The sequence below is a fragment of the Mustela putorius genome, unplaced genomic scaffold (genome assembly GCF_011764305.1).
Source record: "Mustela putorius furo isolate JIRA1106 unplaced genomic scaffold, ASM1176430v1.1 tig00001075_pilon_pilon_pilon, whole genome shotgun sequence".
Taxonomy (NCBI): Eukaryota; Metazoa; Chordata; class Mammalia; order Carnivora; family Mustelidae; genus Mustela; species Mustela putorius.
The window spans coordinates 3832082-3840538 of NW_025421560.1; positions in this window are offsets into that span (position 1 = coordinate 3832082).

Here is an 8457-nt window from a genome sequence, read left to right on the forward strand (position 1 = left end):
GTACTTGAGCCATGTTAATCAGAAATGAATCTTACTCTTAAGGAACAAGTAAAAGAAATGGACTATATTCATAAATAACTCATCTAATCTGTTCAATAACCTGTGAATTAGTCAGTCTTGTTCCCATTTTTAAGGATGAGAAAAATCTGTGACTAAAGAAGTTGGTGACAGAGCCTGGATTTGAGCCATATCTCTCACTGTTGAAGTCTTTTTTTCACATTACTCCATGGTTTCTTGAAGGAGGGAGCATTGAACTGGTCCTCCAAAGCTATGTGGGGTCTGAACAAGTAGAGATAGAGGGAAGGTCGCTTAATGTAGTGGGGAAAGTGGATATAGGGATGTAGCCATGGTGTGTGTTTGATAAATGAAAAATCAGAAGGAAGAGGAAGTTTATGGTTAGAAATTATGAGCCCAATTTTTTTAAGATTTTATTTATTTTAGAGAGAGAGAGAAAAAGAGAGAGTGTGTGAGCAGGGGGAGCAGCAGAGGGAGAGAGAATCTCTAGCAGCCTCCACACAGTGTGCAGAGCCCAATGTAGGACTCAATCTCACAACCCTCACTCAGATCATGACCTGAGCCAAAAACAAGAGTCAGAGGCTCAACTGAGAGCCACCCAGAGGCCCCATATGAGCTTGATTTTAAAAATACTTTTGTGGAACCTCTAGGATATGCAGGTAGAAGACACTGACAGTCATTCAGAAATGCAAAACTGGAAGCCTGCAGAGAAGCTTGGGACAGATATTTAGATCTGAGCGACCTTGCACAAAAAAAGGTGTGCCATAACTTTACAAAGGCAAAGTCAATGATGAGAAGAGGAAAAAAGAAGAGAGCCAAGAGCCTCAGAAAGTTCTAGTTTTGGGGAAGAAGAAAAAGAATGAAATGTGAAATGGGAAGGAGTAGTCTGGGGAGCCCAGAAAGTCAAGCATCCCAGAACCAAAAGGAGGAGAGAATTTAAGAGAAAGAGGTGGAAACCATGACAAATTCTGCAAAAAGATCAAGGAGAATTTGGACCAAGAAAAGGTCACTAGGTGGGCAGCTGGGATGTTTTGGTGACCTTTAAATAAGAATGTATGTTTCAGAAACAGCAAGAATAGATTACTCTTTTTAAAACTCTGACACTAAAAAGGAGGAGAGGGAAATAGTAGGAGCAAGAGAGGGAAAACCTTTATAGAAAAAAGTTATATGCTGGACTGCATAATTTAAAACTTTATAAATTTCCTCTTTCATCTCTTTTTTCCAACCATCCTCCACTATTCTCCACTGATTTGTAAACTTAATTTGGCCAAGTGAACCAATCAAGATGGGAACACTAAGTTAAGTAGACTTGTCAACATAGTTCTGGGAAAAAAAAAAAAAGAACTGAGACACTGTTCTAGCAAAAACTGTCGTCAAAAATAGCACCGCATGGTCTGGTGATTGACTAGAACTGCAGGGTTTAGGTTTAGGTTCAGCGTGGCTTTATTTTTTGTGTATAGGGGATAGTTGCACATGTTTAGAGGGGGAAGGCCCAGCATGAAGGGAGAGACTGAAGATGCTTTATGATTCTAGATAAATATGGAGAGAAAGAAGACCAAGTTGCACAAGTAAGGGCTGGCTTTCGAAAGAAGAAGGGACATTTTATCCCCCTGAAATTTGAAGAAAAAAAAAATATATATATATAAAGAAAAAAAATCTGACATTGAGGGGAAATTGGAGGAGGACCATGGGAGACTAGGTAATCCACACCAATCTTGCCAGTGAGGACAAACATACAGGTTACAGAAAATATAAAAATCATCTGTCTGGAGGCATCAGATAGTTTACAAAAGAGTGAAAAATTAGCAAGCTGGGAACTGTAGAACATGGAGCCCCAGAAGGTAAACCCAGAGCCTGAAGCTGCTCTTTCTCTGGACTGTTAGCCAACTCCAGACCAGGCAGCAAAGAGACTAAGAGGCTGAGTGGCAGGTGTGGCATCATCAAATGGCTAACAAATCAGGAACTGGAGTCCAGAACTTGCCGACTTAGATGTCGCACGAAAATCCTTATCTTTGGGATGGGACGCTGAAGGATTGTACAATAGGAGAAAATATTAACCAGAAAAATCCAGGCCTCTGTAGACAGTGTAGCTCACCTTCGAGTCATTTTCAATTCTTGAAATTGGATTAAATTAATTCCAAGGTCCTAGTGCTCCCAGACTCCCAAAAAAGTAAAGTAAATCCTCCTTAGAGGACGATATCATCCTAAATCTCAAGTTATTTCCACAATTAGCTTTGCAAATGCATCTGCTATAAAAAGCAAAAAATAACTACTTAAGAAGAAAAGATAACAAGACTAAAACCCAGCAGAACAATGGACAACAGAAACAAGCTCTCAAAGGGTTCCCAGATATTGTTATTATTAGACACCAACTTTAAAAATAAGTGTGTTTATTATGTTCAAGGAGATAAAAGACAAAATTGAAAATTTCAGAAAAATTATAAACCAGGAAAAAGAAATTAGCAGAAACTCTAGAACTAAAAAATATAATATTCAATTTAAGAAGTCACAGATAGCACACAAGAGAAAGCTGAAGTGAACTGCATGTTAGGGCAGAAGAATATATGCAAAATGAAGCATAGAGGATTAAATGAGGAAAAGGCAAGAGAGAGGGTACGAGAGAAATAATACAAGGAAGAAACTAACTGGAATCCTAAAAAAGAGGACAGAGAATAGGAAAAAAGCAATGTTTGAAGAGGTAATGACTGAGATTTTCCCAAAACTAATTAAATACATAAAGCTACAGATTTAAGAAGCCCTTAGAAAACTCAACCATGAGAAATATAAAGAAATCCATGCCTACATGAATCAAAATAAAACTGCTAGAAACTAAAGCAAAGAGAAACATATTACAAGCAGCCAGAGAGAATAAGAAACAGATTATTGTCAAAGGAACCACAACGAGACTTACAGCAGACTTCTCAATGGAAACAATGAAAACAGGAAGATAACAGAATAGTTTTAACAGGCTAAAAGTAAATAACTGCCAACCTAGAACTTTATGCCCAACAAAAGTATCCAAGAGGACCCACTAAAGATAGTTAGAAACCAAAAGTAAGACTATTTGTCACCCACACTAAAGGAAATATTAAAGACAATTCTTTAGGTCCCAGGAAAATAGTCCCAGGTGGAAAGCCAGACATGTGAGAAGTAAATAAATGCATAGAAAATAGCAAGTATATAGGTAAATATAAATGGATAGTGGTTGTATAAAATAATTTTAAAATTGTGAGATTTAAAATATGTGTCACTTAAAATTCATGGCAACAATAATACAGGGGCACCTGGGTGGCTTGTCAGCTAAGCAGCTTTGATAATCTTTATTTCAGCTCAAGTCATAATCTCAGAGTCCTGAGATCAGACCCCATGTAGGGGTCCCTACTCAGTAAGGAGTTTGCTTCAAGATTCTCCCTCTCCCTCTGCCCCTCCCCCTCCACTCTCTCTCTCTCTCTCTCTCTCTCAAATAAATAAATCTTTTTTAAAAACCAATAACATAAAATAATTTGGGAGGGACCAATGGAGTTAGAGTGTTCTAGAACCCATGACATGTCTGAGAAGAATATAAAACCACCAATTAATATTAAACCTTAATAACACAAGAGTTTATGCTATAATCCTGAGGACAGTCTCTAAAAGAATAGTACAAGAATACACAATGTCCAAAGTAATAGAGGAAGAAAATGTAATATTAAAAAATAATCAATCCTAAAGAAGCAATAAAATGAAAGATAAAGATAGAATATAGGTGGAACAGATAGAAAGCACTTAATAGTATGGTAGATTTAAATCCAAATATATCAGAAATTACATTAAATTTAATGTAAATTAAATTGCATTAGTAAATATAAATAGAGTAAAGGCATCAATTAAAAGACAAAAATTGTCAGACTAGATTAATTTTTTTAAGTTGTATAATATTTACAAGAGAAGATTATAACACTTAAGGATACAGAATGGATAAGAGTAAAGCGATGGAATAATATATCCAATGTAAACATTAATCCAAAGAAAATAAGAGTACCTATATTATTTATTAGACAAAATAGAATTTAAAGTGAAGTGTATTACTAGAGATAAAGAAGACATCTTAGTGATAAAAGGTTCAATTCTCCAGGAAGTTAGAGCATTCAAAAATAACATATACCTAATACCTCAAAATACATAAAGCAAAAGCCAACAAATATACATACAGACAGATCCACAATAATAATGGGAGAATTTAACACATCTCTCTGAATATCTAACAGAACAAATAGACAGTAAGTCAGTAGGAATATAGAAGATTCAAACAGCACAATCAGAAACTATAACCTAATGGACACAAATGGAATATTAAGCTCACAACTACTAACAGTATACCTTCTTTTCAAGAACACAAGTTTCAAAAGTCAGCTGTATGGTGATCCATAAAGCAAGTCTTGACAAACATCAAATAACTGAAATTGTACAGAATATACTCTCTAACTACATTATGATTAAGCTTGAAATTATTAATAGAAACATGATTAGAAAACTCTCGTGTATTTGAAAATTCAGGAATATTTTTAAATTCCCATGTGTAATTGAAGGAAATTTAAACCTATTTTCATTGAATGGTAATGAAAATACTGAATTTTGAAACTCGTAGGATAAAATTCAAGCTATGTTTAGATGATTGTAATTTTACTTGGGGGTGCCACAGTGGTGCAATCCATTAATCATCCGACTCCTGATTTCAGGTCAGGTCATGATCAAGCCCTGAGTCAGATTCTGTGCTGATAGTGGAATCTGCTTAAGATTCTCTCTCTCCCTCTCCCTCAGCCTCTCCCCCAACTCATTAAAAAATAAATAAATATATACATCATTTTACTTGCATATATTAGGCTATAAGAAAAGTTTAAAATCAATGAACTAAGACACCATCTCAAGAAATTAGAAAATTGAACCCAAAGGGGGAAAAAAAAGAAAAGAAAGATAAATGTAGAATTTTATAAACTAGAAAACAAACATACAATAGGATATATCAGCAAAACCAAAAGGTGGATTCTTTGGAAAGAGTAATAAAATCAATTTTTAAAAACCCATAAACTTCAGCAAGACTGCAGAAGGGGAAAAAGAAAGAAAAGATAAACATAATCGCTGTCAGGCATGATACAGAGACATCACAACAGAGCCCACCATCACTGAAAATCGTAAGAAGATATTATAAACAATGTTGTGCTATTACATTTGAAAATTTAGATAAATATTAGTTCCTAAAAAACACAATTTATCAAAATGGACACACAAAAAATATGAATCTTAGCTAGCCAAATAACTCTTCAACAAATTAAATCCATAATTTAAAAACCCTTTCCACAGGGAAAACCCCAGGCTTGGAGGTAATGGTCTCAGAAAAGCATACAGTGTACAAGCACAAGAATGCTTATCACAACCATGTATGTACGAGCCCTAAACCGCAAACAACCCAAATGGCCATCAAGAGTAGAATAAGAAGACAAAATTGTGTCACATTCATAAAAGGTCACACTATCCAGTGATGAAAATGTATAGACTCCATCTGTATACCACGGGGTGAATTTCACAGGTATGTGGCGTGAAAGAAGCCATGCATGAAAGAATACATACTACAGGGTTATGTCTGCATGAAGCTGTAAAAACAGGCAAAACTAGCATTTAACACGTATTTTGCTGGCAAAACTATACAGAAAATCCAGGACTTTTTACCACGGATGTCAGGATAGTGGTTCCCTGTGGTGAGGAGGGAGAGAAGGGAAGGAATGGAGAGAGCTTCTAGAAGGCAGCACGGTCCTATCTGCGGACCTGGAAGTGACACCGGTGCAGACTTAGTGATAAGTCACTGGGCTCTAGAGCTTTGCTGTGAACGCTTTTCTGTAGGTACGTTTTATTTTACAGTTGAAGAAGTGAAAAAAGATAGAAAGGAGGAAGGGGAGACGAGGAAGGAGGAAAGCAAGAAGAATATGGTGGTCCTGGGGTCTGTTCCAGATAAGAGAGTGCAATGTCTTTAGCAATCCCCTTGCCGAACGCACTCCACTGAGCACGGACAGGAAACTCAGGTGCCCAGAAGAAGCTGGCAGGCCTGTCATGAACGACGTAGATCGGGGAGGCAGAGACGAGGAGAAGTCCATTGATCACTGACATCTAAGACGCAGTCTCTGTGTCCAGGAAGACACTCTGTCCTGTTGGAGAGATGGTGGCCACGTGGAGAGTGTGCGCCACCTGTCAGAGGGCAGCTGCCACTCACTCCAGAGAGCGAAGATACGTGACAGACCCTCCCCCAACCTTTCGAGTTGAGCTAAAAATCTGGATTTCCCTTGATCTCCTGTTTCTTAAATGTCGTTAACTAAACCAAATTCTATTAAAGCTCACCCATTTTACGTTTCAGATGCAGCCTAGGGGTGTTGAGACCCCCGGGTGAACCCAGCATGGAACCAGTTCAACCAGAGTCTGGCTTTCTCCAGCAACTCCCAGGTGCCACCAGTGAGCAGCCCCCTACTCTGAGATCCAGAGAGCCGGAAGGTTCTCTGGGACCGTGGGCCAAGGCAAAGCCCAGAGACGGGAAGCCCCCCAGAGAGGAAAGCCGAGTTAGGAGAAGTGAGGAAGTCAGGAAGAGTTTCTGGACTCAAGAGCTTCAAAAACAAATCTTTCCCTTTTCTCTTTCTACTTTAGCTGTTCTCAGCTTCCTGCTTTTTTTTTTTTTTTTTTTTTTTCTTTTTCTTTTTAAATTCTAACAGTTCTACAGACAACCGGGAGTGTGAAGGCAATGAAGCAAGGGCGAGTCTTCACGGAGCTGCTCTGCTTATTAAAGGCTCTGCTTCCAGCCCATCAGTCTGAAAGGCAGTCACGCACACACCTTCCAAACCATGCCGTCATGGATTCACGCCGCAAGCCAAGGCCACAGGCACTGGGCCCCGGGCTGCATCTGCCTTGGCCCCTCACGGCCCCCTTCCAGGAAGTGCTGGAACAGCGGAAGCAGCGAGCCGCACGCCTAAGAAGTGGTCAGCAGTTGGGAACAGCTGGAGGGAGGAGGGCCAGTGAGCAAATATCAGAATTTGGGAAATAAAGCTTTGGCTGAACAAAGTTCACAGTTGTTTTCCAAGAAAGCAGAGCCTGGTTGAGCCACCCCAGAGAACAGGGCAAGGAGCAATAAATACACTGAACGTTGGCTCTTAGCCTCCCCAAGCCTGGGACGCTTGGCCACCGACGGCGACCAGGGCTAGCGTGCTTCCCCTCGGGGCAGAGGGCAGGCGGCAGCTCGGGGTAAAAGGGGAAAGATGGATAGGCGGTCCAAGCAAGCCCAGACTGCAGACATGCGGGGCGAGAGGAAAGCGAAAACAACAAAAAGCCTTTTTATCCTTGCCATGTCCTGTGCAAATTGAAATTAACCTCCCAGGAACTGTGGCACCTTGAATCTTTGGGGTCCTTGCCTCCGGCAGGTACCTACCTTCTCAGGTAGCAAGCTCTCCATTCCTAGCAGAGCTGGAGCAGAAGCTTGGCTATTCTCTCTCCAGAGAGAGGAGCAGAGGCAGGTCTAGATAATTTCTGATTCTCAGAACCGTAAATTAGCAGAACTGGATAATCCTGACAAATGATAGCCTTTCTGAGGACACACGTGTCCCTCTTTAGAAGGCACTAAGACACATCAGACTGTCCACGAATAGGTATGATTATCTGCAAATTAGCTGACTGACATTCTCAGGTATGAAGCAGCACTTATTTTAAGAAATGGAGTTAATTTAGATAATAGTTTTTGAAAAGCAATGAGTTAAAAAAACAAGGGGAAATAAGACAGCTTTTTTTTCCAACTCATACATTTTCAAATTGTTTCTGCTAGACCATCTATGAAGAAAGGTTCTTTGTGAATGAATTAAATGTTCTTGGGAGTCATTATTACTTTCAGCTCAATAGGAGTATTACTATTTGTCTAATAGCCTATTAATTCCTATGCTTTACATGTTTGTACGCCTACAACACCCAGCCTCGCAGCTGGCGACGTCACAGGCGCTCAACAGATGTTTGTTGAATGAATCATTTGCAACGACAAAGCACGTGAACTGCCCACTTCTGCAGGTCGGCGACAGTCACAGCATTTTGAACCCTTACCGCGTGCTAGTCACTAGGCCAGATAAAGGAATACACATCGTAACGGTCCCTAAGATGTGGTCGCTGTGATTGTTCCCATTTCAGAGATGACTCAGCGGAGGCTGATGAGTCGGGGAGCTTGAGGATTCGAGGGCAGGCCTGTCCCCAGCCTGAGCCACAGCTCCCGGCCATCGTACCGAATGGGATCTGGATCCTCAGCTCTACGCATGCATTTTTCAGCAGAGCGCATGGTGGGTTCCGCGGATGGAAACTGCCGGGCCACCCAGCCCCGGCGTCCGTGGTCCGCAGCCCTGAGAGGGCCAGCTCCCCCTCGGTGCCTATACAACCTGCCTCCCCAGC